The following is a 13,680-nucleotide window of genomic DNA, read 5'->3' on the forward strand; positions in this document are numbered from 1 at the left end:
GCTTCTTATGTGATTCTTTGCAAAGGAAATATATACAGTTTGGGATCAGTTTGGAACCAGTGGCGTCACAGGCTCTGATGGGGTGTAGCGCTGTGTGCTGTAAACTGCCTAGGGGTTGCCAGCTCCTTATTTTTCCTCAGGGTTGACCCACGACAGCTTTCCCATGTTTGGGAATAGTTGCAAGGCAGCAGATTTTTAAATTCAGTTTTCCTTCTGCTATGTGGCTAATGAGCTCTTCCTGCTTGAAGCCTACCAGCTAAGGCGCCAGTTACTCGCCTTCGTCCCTTCCCCTTTAGTGAAAACAGTTCGGTGGACACGTGAAAGATACACGAGAAACTCTTTGCGAAAATTTTTACAATGATACTTAAAACAAATTAATTAATTAATATTTATTGTTTGAATGTCTTCTTTATAGAATGTATGAAACATGACATCCATAGGAACAGATGATAAGCCTGGGTAAAAAAACATTTCCAGTGTGTTTGATGATTCCAGCAATACATATTAAATTGGTTAAATTTGAATTTTATCAATAAAAATGAAATATTATTTAATACTTATATGTATTTTTAAATTGCATTTTACTCTTCAACTCACTAAAATTAGAAATTAGTTTTCAAATAAATTGAAAAAAAAAAGCAATATAAGTTAAGCAGGGGGTCTACCAAAAAGCAGAAAACATGGCAAGGGGTCTACGAAACAAAAAAGTTTGGGAACCACTGGTCTACAGTGAAGTCAGTCCCGCAATAGTGAATTCTCAAAAAAAAAAAAAAAAAAAATTTAGAACAAAATTTATCTAAAAAAATTTAAAAAAAAAAAAAAAAAAAAAATTTACTAAAAAAAAAAAAAAAAAAATTAAACAAAAAAAATTTTATAAAAAAAAAATAAAAAATTTACTAAAAAAAAAAAAAAAAAAAAAAAAATTAAAAAAAAAAAAAAAAAAAAAATTAAAAAAAAAAAAAAAAAAAAAAAATTAAAAAAAAAAAAAAAAAAAAAATTTACTGAATGTTTGGGAACCACTGGTCTACAGTGAAATCAGTCTTGGGATAGTGAAATCTCAAAAAAAAAAAAAAAAATTTAAAACAAAATTTATCTAAAGAAATTACAAAAAAAAAAATTTATCTAAAAAAAAAATTGAAAAAAAAAAATTAAAAAAAATTTTTTTTTATAAAAAAAACAAAAAAAAAAAAAAAAAAATTTTACTAAAATTTTGGGAACCACTGGTCTACAGTGAAGTTAGTCCCAAGATAGTCAATTCTCGGAAAAGAAAAATAAAACAAATTTTTAAAAAAATTATAAAAAATTTTTTATAAAAGTTTGGGAACCACTGGTCTACAGTGAAGTCAGTACCGGGAAAGTCAATTCTCGAAAAAAAAAAAAAATTAAAAAAAAAAAAAAAAATTTATCTAAAAAAAATAAAAAAATAAATAAAAATAAAAATTAAAAAAAATTTATCAAAAAAAAAAAATACAAAAAAAAAAAATATAAGTTAAGCAGGGGTTTTACCGAAAAGCAGAAAACATGGCAAGGGGTCTACGAGACAAAAAAATTTGGGAACCACTGCTCTAGATCTACATATTTAATATTAGAATCATCATTAGAGTTTGTCTAGTAGAGTCTAGAAAAGAATGTATAGATTACTATAGTCCTAGTATTCTAGATTATTAGTCTAGATCTAACTTAAAATTTTCAATAAATATTCTGGATTTCTTCAGCTTGGTCCATGTCAATCCTATCGTCTTTGCCTTATGGTCTACCGTTCTTCTGTTTTCTTTGCTTTGAAATCTAGATTGACTAGATCTACACAATGTCAATATAATTTCTAGATCTATATATCTAAGACTAATTAGTATGGGCTTAATATTACTGTATTATTTAGTTTAACTACAATTTTTCAGGTCAACAGCATTACAGTAAGCACTGGTACAGCGTACCGGCACTTTTTTCAATGCAGCGAAAAAGTTACTTTTGTATTTAAAAGTTTATTATTTATTTATTAGTTGTTAAAAGGCAATCCATCACTGAGCTCCGGCACCTATTTCTTTACAAAAAAGCACTGATTACCTGTATATTCTTTAACAATAACGGTTTACTATTCTCAGGAATTAGTCATTCAAAAGACGGTGAGGAAAAGAATGGTCGACAAACCTTGTGTGGTGCCTTAACAGTCCATCAGACTAAGGGATAGATAAAGGTGAATTTAATTTATATTTTGATCTATATAAGTTGATTTACTGGACTAAAAATCTAGATATTGGTAAAACTTTGCTATTCTATTCTAAATCTAGTGTGACATTCCATATTTTTTATTCTGATTTTAGATAGATCTTGATTAGATCTAGATCCCATATGTATAGGACTTAGCACTAGATCTCTAGAAATTATTGTATATGATGCTAGATCTAGAAAATCTAGACTTGATCATAGAAATCTTCAAGAAAAATAATGAACTAACCTAGACAGATCTCTTGAATTACATTGTAAATCATCTTGTTGAATTATCTCCACCACCTTCAGTCAATAGACAACTATGGCTCATACGAGAACAAGAGCCTCTGCGTTGGCATCGACTATTTTCCAATCCTTTCTGTTCAGCTTCATCCATATTAAAATACATTTTAAAGGTTTTAATTACTTAATAGAAAAGATCTAGAATTTTAATAAGAATCTAGTCTATCTAGATCTAAAATTCTAGATCCACCCAATTTTATGTATACAAGTAGTATGGGTGTAGGATTGGCTTAATATAATAGTGAACAAATAGATGCTATCTTACTAGATTTTTCTAAGGCTTTTGACAAAGTTCACCACCATAGTTTGCTTAAAAAATTAAAATATTTCGGCATTAATGGTCCACTGCATCAGTGGATTAAGGACTTTCTGATAGGGAGAGAACAAACTGTAATAATAAATGGCTCTAAATCAACACCGATAATAGTAAACTCAGGTGTACCTCAAGGAACAGTCTTGGGTCCACTACTATTTTTAATTTACATAAATGATTTACCAAATTGCATTACTTCAGGAACAAAAGTCAGATTATTTGCAGACGATTGCATAATATATAGAACAATAAAAACAACACAAGACACAGATATTTTACAAAGAGAATTAGATGAATTACAGAAATGGGAATCAAATTGGAGCATGTCTTTCCACCCAGAAAAATGTCAGTTGTTAAGAGTAACAAAAAAACTAAAACAAATTAATTCCACTTATCTTATTCATGGCAAACCAGTAACACAGACTAAAAATGCAAAATACCTAGGTGTTATAATAAATGAAAAACTGTCATGGAATACATATATTGATGAAACTACAAAAAAAATCAAACAAAGCATTAGGATTTATTAAAAGAAATTTCTATAAATCAAATAAGAACATAAAACTAAAATGTTATTTAAAACTTTGGTTAGGCCAATAATAGAATATGCATCCTCCGTTTGGGACCCCACAACTCAAGAAAACATTAAGAAACTAGAACAGACACAAAATAGAGCAGTGCGATTCATAACAAACGAATATTCACATTTGACTAGAGTAACACCTTTAGTAAAATCACTAAATTTAGAAAGTCTTCAGGACAGAAGGCTCAAAAGTAAAGTAGCAATCATACATAAAACACTGAACCATAATCTTCAAATACAAAAACAAAATTTAATAAAATACTCTGAAAGACACAAAGATAAAGGCACATTCCTCGTCCCATATGCTAGGACAAATTTGTACAAATACTCCTTCTTCCCTAGTGCTATTAGAGCATGGAATGGGTTGCCTGAGCTAGCCAGGAAAACCAGTGACTTGGCAGAATTTAAGTCATTGGTTAATATGCATGACTAAATGTTTGACGCGTAGGACGTAATCATCTTCTTTTTTGAAGTAACATCTGTATTATATAAGATAAGAAGATAATAGTATTTATCTTGAATCAGTTTGTTAATCTACATTATATGGGTATGATAGTTGTACATCTTCTACTAGATCAAGTTAAATATAGCTATCCTTTTTTAGATGTAATGTGAAATTGTATCTGATAGTATTTTTCATTCTTAGGTAGATCTTGATTACACTGCCTGGTTTTGTGGTTAGCACGAGACGGTTGACACAATGATCTGAAGTTCAAACTGCCATTTTCTACTGTCCGCTGCAAGATCTTGGCTGGAATGTAAAAGGAATGTCCAAAATATTTAAATGACAAACAGGATGGGAACTGATAATGAGCAATGTATGTCCAGTTTTTTTTTGTTTTTTTTTGTGTTTTTTTAATACAGATATGAAAGATGACATTACCCTAACTTAGAGTCATAGGAGTTTCATTAATTTATTTACTCAGATGCTGAAACAGACATCTGGCATATTCCTATAATCAGTATCATGGCCTTTGTATACAACAAAATTGATTGGAACTCCTAGACTAGAAATATAATTCAAGATTTAAATAAGGCACTGGTCATAGTTTTAGAAAGTGTGGCTAGCATTCTGGTAAGATATTTTATTAATAATTAGAAATTAAATTAAATTTTATTTAATGATATTAAATTTCTTTTTTAAGAATTATGGTCCATTTTTTCCCCATTTGTGTACAAAGAAGGAAGACAGAGAGATGGAAAGACATCAAAGAATGGGCAGGTCTGCCAAGAAATGGTTTATCCAGGGCTAAGTACAGAGAGGAATATAGAAGGGCTGTTGACAGATCTTGTGTGGTGGCCCCATGGTTCAACAGACTGATTGATAGGTAATGGTAAGAATTTAATGTATTTTGTAAACAAAATGGTGTTAATTACATTAAGGGACTTAATCACTCTTTTTTTAATTTTTACATTCATTTAATGTAATTATTTTATACAGTAATATATGATTGTTATCTTGGTAAATCATTTAAATATATATCCTGCTAATCAAACCAAAGAATCTTCTCAATACTTATTTAAAAATTTTAATTTTGTCTGCATGTAACAAATGTTTCACGAAAAGAAATGTACACTGTCCATCATTGATTATTTAAAACTGGGATTCATTCCTTCCTTGTCAAACAAGCCGTTGCCTAAGTGACTTTTTAAAAATAATGATACGAAACCAATTGCTAGAGGATCATCTGAGACAATGTCACCCTAACAAAATAGATAAAGATTTAAAAATTTTCTAGCACTCAAAGATAAAGTTAAGAATAGACCCACACAATCTCACTTCAACATCATATATATATAGAGAAGATGTTGGTTTGTGAGCATCTTACAATATCTCTTTACTTATAGCAAAATATGGAAACATAGGTAAAACATTGATTTTACCAGCCGTTGTAGTTGTGAAAACTGTTTTACACACACCTACATCTGATATTATTAAAAGAATTTCTTTAAACAAAAATACAGTTCAAGGGCACATCGGTGGCATGAGTTATCAAATTAAAAGCTTCTTATGTGATTCTTTGCAAAGGAAATATATACAGTTTGGGATCAGTTTGGAACCAGTGGCGTCACAGGCTCTGATGGGGTGTAGCGCTGTGTGCTGTAAACTGCCTAGGGGTTGCCAGCTCCTTATTTTTCCTCAGGGTTGACCCACGACAGCTTTCCCATGTTTGGGAATAGTTGCAAGGCAGCAGATTTTTAAATTCAGTTTTCCTTCTGCTATGTGGCTAATGAGCTCTTCCTGCTTGAAGCCTACCAGCTAAGGCGCCAGTTACTCGCCTTCGTCCCTTCCCCTTTAGTGAAAACAGTTCGGTGGACACGTGAAAGATACACGAGAAACTCTTTGCGAAAATTTTTACAATGATACTTAAAACAAATTAATTAATTAATATTTATTGTTTGAATGTCTTCTTTATAGAATGTATGAAACATGACATCCATAGGAACAGATGATAAGCCTGGGTAAAAAAACATTTCCAGTGTGTTTGATGATTCCAGCAATACATATTAAATTGGTTAAATTTGAATTTTATCAATAAAAATGAAATATTATTTAATACTTATATGTATTTTTAAATTGCATTTTACTCTTCAACTCACTAAAATTAGAAATTAGTTTTCAAATAAATTGAAAAAAAAAAGCAATATAAGTTAAGCAGGGGGTCTACCAAAAAGCAGAAAACATGGCAAGGGGTCTACGAAACAAAAAAGTTTGGGAACCACTGGTCTACAGTGAAGTCAGTCCCGCAATAGTGAATTCTCAAAAAAAAAAAAAAAAAAAATTTAGAACAAAATTTATCTAAAAAAATTTAAAAAAAAAAAAAAAAAAAAAATTTACTAAAAAAAAAAAAAAAAAAATTAAACAAAAAAAATTTTATAAAAAAAAAATAAAAAATTTACTAAAAAAAAAAAAAAAAAAAAAAAAATTAAAAAAAAAAAAAAAAAAAAAATTAAAAAAAAAAAAAAAAAAAAAAAATTAAAAAAAAAAAAAAAAAAAAAATTTACTGAATGTTTGGGAACCACTGGTCTACAGTGAAATCAGTCTTGGGATAGTGAAATCTCAAAAAAAAAAAAAAAATTTAAAACAAAATTTATCTAAAGAAATTACAAAAAAAAAAATTTATCTAAAAAAAAAATTGAAAAAAAAAAATTAAAAAAAATTTTTTTTTATAAAAAAAACAAAAAAAAAAAAAAAAAATTTTACTAAAATTTTGGGAACCACTGGTCTACAGTGAAGTTAGTCCCAAGATAGTCAATTCTCGGAAAAAAAAAATAAAAAAAATTTTTAAAAAAATTATAAAAAATTTTTTATAAAAGTTTGGGAACCACTGGTCTACAGTGAAGTCAGTACCGGGAAAGTCAATTCTCGAAAAAAAAAAAAATTAAAAAAAAAAAAAAAAATTTATCTAAAAAAAATAAAAAAATAAATAAAAATAAAAATTAAAAAAAATTTATCAAAAAAAAAAAATACAAAAAAAAAAAAATATAAGTTAAGCAGGGGTTTTACCGAAAAGCAGAAAACATGGCAAGGGGTCTACGAGACAAAAAAATTTGGGAACCACTGCTCTAGATCTACATATTTAATATTAGAATCATCATTAGAGTTTGTCTAGTAGAGTCTAGAAAAGAATGTATAGATTACTATAGTCCTAGTATTCTAGATTATTAGTCTAGATCTAACTTAAAATTTTCAATAAATATTCTGGATTTCTTCAGCTTGGTCCATGTCAATCCTATCGTCTTTGCCTTATGGTCTACCGTTCTTCTGTTTTCTTTGCTTTGAAATCTAGATTGACTAGATCTACACAATGTCAATATAATTTCTAGATCTATATATCTAAGACTAATTAGTATGGGCTTAATATTACTGTATTATTTAGTTTAACTACAATTTTTCAGGTCAGCAGCATTACAGTAAGCACTGGTACAGCGTACCGGCACTTTTTTCAATGCAGCGAAAAAGTTACTTTTGTATTTAAAAGTTTATTATTTATTTATTAGTTGTTAAAAGGCAATCCATCACTGAGCTCCGGCACCTATTTCTTTACAAAAAAGCACTGATTACCTGTATATTCTTTAACAATAACGGTTTACTATTCTCAGGAATTAGTCATTCAAAAGACGGTGAGGAAAAGAATGGTCGACAAACCTTGTGTGGTGCCTTAACAGTCCATCAGACTAAGGGATAGATAAAGGTGAATTTAATTTATATTTTGATCTATATAAGTTGATTTACTGGACTAAAAATCTAGATATTGGTAAAACTTTGCTATTCTATTCTAAATCTAGTGTGACATTCCATATTTTTTATTCTGATTTTAGATAGATCTTGATTAGATCTAGATCCCATATGTATAGGACTTAGCACTAGATCTCTAGAAATTATTGTATATGATGCTAGATCTAGAAAATCTAGACTTGATCATAGAAATCTTCAAGAAAAATAATGAACTAACCTAGACAGATCTCTTGAATTACATTGTAAATCATCTTGTTGAATTATCTCCACCACCTTCAGTCAATAGACAACTATGGCTCATACGAGAACAAGAGCCTCTGCGTTGGCATCGACTATTTTCCAATCCTTTCTGTTCAGCTTCATCCATATTAAAATACATTTTAAAGGTTTTAATTACTTAATAGAAAAGATCTAGAATTTTAATAAGAATCTAGTCTATCTAGATCTAAAATTCTAGATCCACCCAATTTTATGTATACAAGTAGTATGGGTGTAGGATTGGCTTAATATAATAGTGAACAAATAGATGCTATCTTACTAGATTTTTCTAAGGCTTTTGACAAAGTTCACCACCATAGTTTGCTTAAAAAATTAAAATATTTCGGCATTAATGGTCCACTGCATCAGTGGATTAAGGACTTTCTGATAGGGAGAGAACAAACTGTAATAATAAATGGCTCTAAATCAACACCGATAATAGTAAACTCAGGTGTACCTCAAGGAACAGTCTTGGGTCCACTACTATTTTTAATTTACATAAATGATTTACCAAATTGCATTACTTCAGGAACAAAAGTCAGATTATTTGCAGACGATTGCATAATATATAGAACAATAAAAACAACACAAGACACAGATATTTTACAAAGAGAATTAGATGAATTACAGAAATGGGAATCAAATTGGAGCATGTCTTTCCACCCAGAAAAATGTCAGTTGTTAAGAGTAACAAAAAAACTAAAACAAATTAATTCCACTTATCTTATTCATGGCAAACCAGTAACACAGACTAAAAATGCAAAATACCTAGGTGTTATAATAAATGAAAAACTGTCATGGAATACATATATTGATGAAACTACAAAAAAAATCAAACAAAGCATTAGGATTTATTAAAAGAAATTTCTATAAATCAAATAAGAACATAAAACTAAAATGTTATTTAAAACTTTGGTTAGGCCAATAATAGAATATGCATCCTCCGTTTGGGACCCCACAACTCAAGAAAACATTAAGAAACTAGAACAGACACAAAATAGAGCAGTGCGATTCATAACAAACGAATATTCACATTTGACTAGAGTAACACCTTTAGTAAAATCACTAAATTTAGAAAGTCTTCAGGACAGAAGGCTCAAAAGTAAAGTAGCAATCATACATAAAACACTGAACCATAATCTTCAAATACAAAAACAAAATTTAATAAAATACTCTGAAAGACACAAAGATAAAGGCACATTCCTCGTCCCATATGCTAGGACAAATTTGTACAAATACTCCTTCTTCCCTAGTGCTATTAGAGCATGGAATGGGTTGCCTGAGCTAGCCAGGAAAACCAGTGACTTGGCAGAATTTAAGTCATTGGTTAATATGCATGACTAAATGTTTGACGCGTAGGACGTAATCATCTTCTTTTTTGAAGTAACGTCTGTATTATATAAGATAAGAAGATAATAGTATTTATCTTGAATCAGTTTGTTAATCTACATTATATGGGTATGATAGTTGTACATCTTCTACTAGATCAAGTTAAATATAGCTATCCTTTTTTAGATGTAATGTGAAATTGTATCTGATAGTATTTTTCATTCTTAGGTAGATCTTGATTACACTGCCTGGTTTTGTGGTTAGCACGAGACGGTTGACACAATGATCTGAAGTTCAAACTGCCATTTTCTACTGTCCGCTGCAAGATCTTGGCTGGAATGTAAAAGGAATGTCCAAAATATTTAAATGACAAACAGGATGGGAACTGATATTGAGGAATGTATGTCCAGTTTTTTTTTGTTTTTTTTTTGTGTTTTTTTAATACAGATATGAAAGATGACATTACCCTAACTTAGAGTCATAGGAGTTTCATTAATTTATTTACTCAGATGCTGAAACAGACATCTGGCATATTCCTATAATCAGTATCATGGCCTTTGTATACAACAAAATTGATTGGAACTCCTAGACTAGAAATATAATTCAAGATTTAAATAAGGCACTGGTCATAGTTTTAGAAAGTGTGGCTAGCATTCTGGTAAGATATTTTATTAATAATTAGAAATTAAATTAAATTTTATTTAATGATATTAAATTTCTTTTTTAAGAATTATGGTCCATTTTTTCCCCATTTGTGTACAAAGAAGGAAGACAGAGAGATGGAAAGACATCAAAGAATGGGCAGGTCTGCCAAGAAATGGTTTATCCAGGGCTAAGTACAGAGAGGAATATAGAAGGGCTGTTGACAGATCTTGTGTGGTGCCCCCATGGTTCAACAGACTAATTGATTGGTAATGGTAAGAATTTAATGTATTTTTTAAAAAAAATTGTGTTAATTACATTAAGGGACTAAATCAGTCTTTTTTTATTTCCAGAAAATAATACCAGGGTTATGCTCCTTTGACCATTGAGTTCCAGGATGAAGAATGAAAGACAGAGAGCAATGTGAAGACATGAAAGAATGGGCAGGTCTGCCATGAAATGGTTTATCCAGGGCTAAATACAGAGAGAAATATAGAAGGGCTGTTGACAGATCTTGTGTGGTGGCCCCATGGTTCAACAGACTGATTGATAGGTAATGGTAAGAATTTAATGTATTTTGTAAACAAAATGGTGTTAATTACATTAAGGGACTTAATCACTCTTTTTTTAATTTTTACATTCATTTAATGTAATTATTTTATACAGTAATATATGATTTTTATCTTGGTAAATCATTTAAATATATATCCTGCTAATCAAACCAAAGAATCTTCTCAATACTTATTTAAAAATTTTAATTTTGTCTGCATGTAACAAATGTTTCACGAAAAGAAATGTACACTGTCCATCATTGATTATTTAAAACTGGGATTCATTCCTTCCTTGTCAAACAAGCCGTTGCCTAAGTGACTTTTTTAAAATAATGATACGAAACCAATTGCTAGAGGATCATCTGAGACAATGTCACCCTAACAAAATAGATAAAGATTTAAAAATTTTCTAGCACTCAAAGATAAAGTTAAGAATAGACCCACACAATCTCACTTCAACATCATATATATATAGAGAAGATGTTGGTTTGTGAGCATCTTACAATATCTCTTTACTTATAGCAAAATATGGAAACATAGGTAAAACATTGATTTTACCAGCCGTTGTAGTTGTGAAAACTGTTTTACACACACCTACATCTGATATTATTAAAAGAATTTCTTTAAACAAAAATACAGTTCAAGGGCACATCAGTGGCATGAGTTATCAAATTAAAAGCTTCTTATGTGATTCTTTGCAAAGGAAATATATACAGTTTGGGATCAGTTTGGAACCAGTGGCGTCACAGGCTCTGATGGGGTGTAGCGCTGTGTGCTGTAAACTGCCTAGGGGTTGCCAGCTCCTTATTTTTCCTCAGGGTTGACCCACGACAGCTTTCCCATGTTTGGGAATAGTTGCAAGGCAGCAGATTTTTAAATTCAGTTTTCCTTCTGCTATGTGGCTAATGAGCTCTTCCTGCTTGAAGCCTACCAGCTAAGGCGCCAGTTACTCGCCTTCGTCCCTTCCCCTTTAGTGAAAACAGTTCGGTGGACACGTGAAAGATACACGAGAAACTCTTTGCGAAAATTTTTACAATGATACTTAAAACAAATTAATTAATTAATATTTATTGTTTGAATGTCTTCTTTATAGAATGTATGAAACATGACATCCATAGGAACAGATGATAAGCCTGGGTAAAAAAACATTTCCAGTGTGTTTGATGATTCCAGCAATACATATTAAATTGGTTAAATTTGAATTTTATCAATAAAAATGAAATATTATTTAATACTTATATGTATTTTTAAATTGCATTTTACTCTTCAACTCACTAAAATTAGAAATTAGTTTTCAAATAAATTGAAAAAAAAAAAGCAATATAAGTTAAGCAGGGGGTCTACCAAAAAGCAGAAAACATGGCAAGGGGTCTACGAAACAAAAAAGTTTGGGAACCACTGGTCTACAGTGAAGTCAGTCCCGCAATAGTGAATTCTCAAAAAAAAAAAAAAAAAAAATTTAGAACAAAATTTATCTAAAAAAATTTAAAAAAAAAAAAAAAAAAAAAAATTTACTAAAAAAAAAAAAAAAAAAATTAAACAAAAAAAATTTTATAAAAAAAAAATAAAAAATTTACTAAAAAAAAAAAAAAAAAAAAAAAAAATTAAAAAAAAAAAAAAAAAAAAAATTAAAAAAAAAAAAAAAAAAAAAAAATTAAAAAAAAAAAAAAAAAAAAAATTTACTGAATGTTTGGGAACCACTGGTCTACAGTGAAATCAGTCTTGGGATAGTGAAATCTCAAAAAAAAAAAAAAAATTTAAAACAAAATTTATCTAAAGAAATTACAAAAAAAAAAATTTATCTAAAAAAAAAATTGAAAAAAAAAAATTAAAAAAAATTTTTTTTTATAAAAAAAACAAAAAAAAAAAAAAAAAATTTTACTAAAATTTTGGGAACCACTGGTCTACAGTGAAGTTAGTCCCAAGATAGTCAATTCTCGGAAAAAAAAAATAAAAAAAATTTTTAAAAAAATTATAAAAAATTTTTTATAAAAGTTTGGGAACCACTGGTCTACAGTGAAGTCAGTACCGGGAAAGTCAATTCTCGAAAAAAAAAAAAAATTAAAAAAAAAAAAAAAAATTTATCTAAAAAAAATAAAAAAATAAATAAAAATAAAAATTAAAAAAAATTTATCAAAAAAAAAAAATACAAAAAAAAAAAATATAAGTTAAGCAGGGGTTTTACCGAAAAGCAGAAAACATGGCAAGGGGTCTACGAGACAAAAAAATTTGGGAACCACTGCTCTAGATCTACATATTTAATATTAGAATCATCATTAGAGTTTGTCTAGTAGAGTCTAGAAAAGAATGTATAGATTACTATAGTCCTAGTATTCTAGATTATTAGTCTAGATCTAACTTAAAATTTTCAATAAATATTCTGGATTTCTTCAGCTTGGTCCATGTCAATCCTATCGTCTTTGCCTTATGGTCTACCGTTCTTCTGTTTTCTTTGCTTTGAAATCTAGATTGACTAGATCTACACAATGTCAATATAATTTCTAGATCTATATATCTAAGACTAATTAGTATGGGCTTAATATTACTGTATTATTTAGTTTAACTACAATTTTTCAGGTCAGCAGCATTACAGTAAGCACTGGTACAGCGTACCGGCACTTTTTTCAATGCAGCGAAAAAGTTACTTTTGTATTTAAAAGTTTATTATTTATTTATTAGTTGTTAAAAGGCAATCCATCACTGAGCTCCGGCACCTATTTCTTTACAAAAAAGCACTGATTACCTTTATATTCTTTAACAATAACGGTTTACTATTCTCAGGAATTAGTCATTCAAAAGACGGTGAGGAAAAGAATGGTCGACAAACCTTGTGTGGTGCCTTAACAGTCCATCAGACTAAGGGATAGATAAAGGTGAATTTAATTTATATTTTGATCTATATAAGTTGATTTACTGGACTAAAAATCTAGATATTGGTAAAACTTTGCTATTCTATTCTAAATCTAGTGTGACATTCCATATTTTTTATTCTGATTTTAGATAGATCTTGATTAGATCTAGATCCCATATGTATAGGACTTAGCACTAGATCTCTAGAAATTATTGTATATGATGCTAGATCTAGAAAATCTAGACTTGATCATAGAAATCTTCAAGAAAAATAATGAACTAACCTAGACAGATCTCTTGAATTACATTGTAAATCATCTTGTTGAATTATCTCCACCACCTTCAGTCAATAGACAACTATGGCTCATACGAGAACAAGAGCCTCTGCGTTGGCATCGACTAT

At 29.3% G+C, this 13,680-nt stretch overlaps 2 long non-coding RNA genes across 2 annotated transcripts; both read left to right on the forward strand.

Annotated features, from left to right (window-relative positions):
* Window positions 1-4,078: 4,078 nt before the first annotated feature.
* LOC129924216 (uncharacterized) lies at window positions 4,079-7,581 on the forward strand. Its single transcript, XR_008776203.1, has 4 exons — window positions 4,079-4,225; window positions 4,334-4,482; window positions 4,589-4,735; window positions 7,512-7,581. It is a non-coding gene; the product is annotated as an uncharacterized LOC129924216 (long non-coding RNA).
* Window positions 7,582-9,714: 2,133 nt separating this feature from the next.
* Window positions 9,715-10,423, forward strand: LOC129924217 (uncharacterized). Its single transcript, XR_008776204.1, has 3 exons — window positions 9,715-9,892; window positions 9,999-10,145; window positions 10,230-10,423. It is a non-coding gene; the product is annotated as an uncharacterized LOC129924217 (long non-coding RNA).
* The last annotated feature ends 3,257 nt before the right edge of the window (window positions 10,424-13,680 follow it).

This window comes from Biomphalaria glabrata, unplaced genomic scaffold (genome assembly GCF_947242115.1).
Source record: "Biomphalaria glabrata unplaced genomic scaffold, xgBioGlab47.1 scaffold_30, whole genome shotgun sequence".
In the NCBI taxonomy this organism is placed as follows: domain Eukaryota; kingdom Metazoa; phylum Mollusca; class Gastropoda; family Planorbidae; genus Biomphalaria; species Biomphalaria glabrata.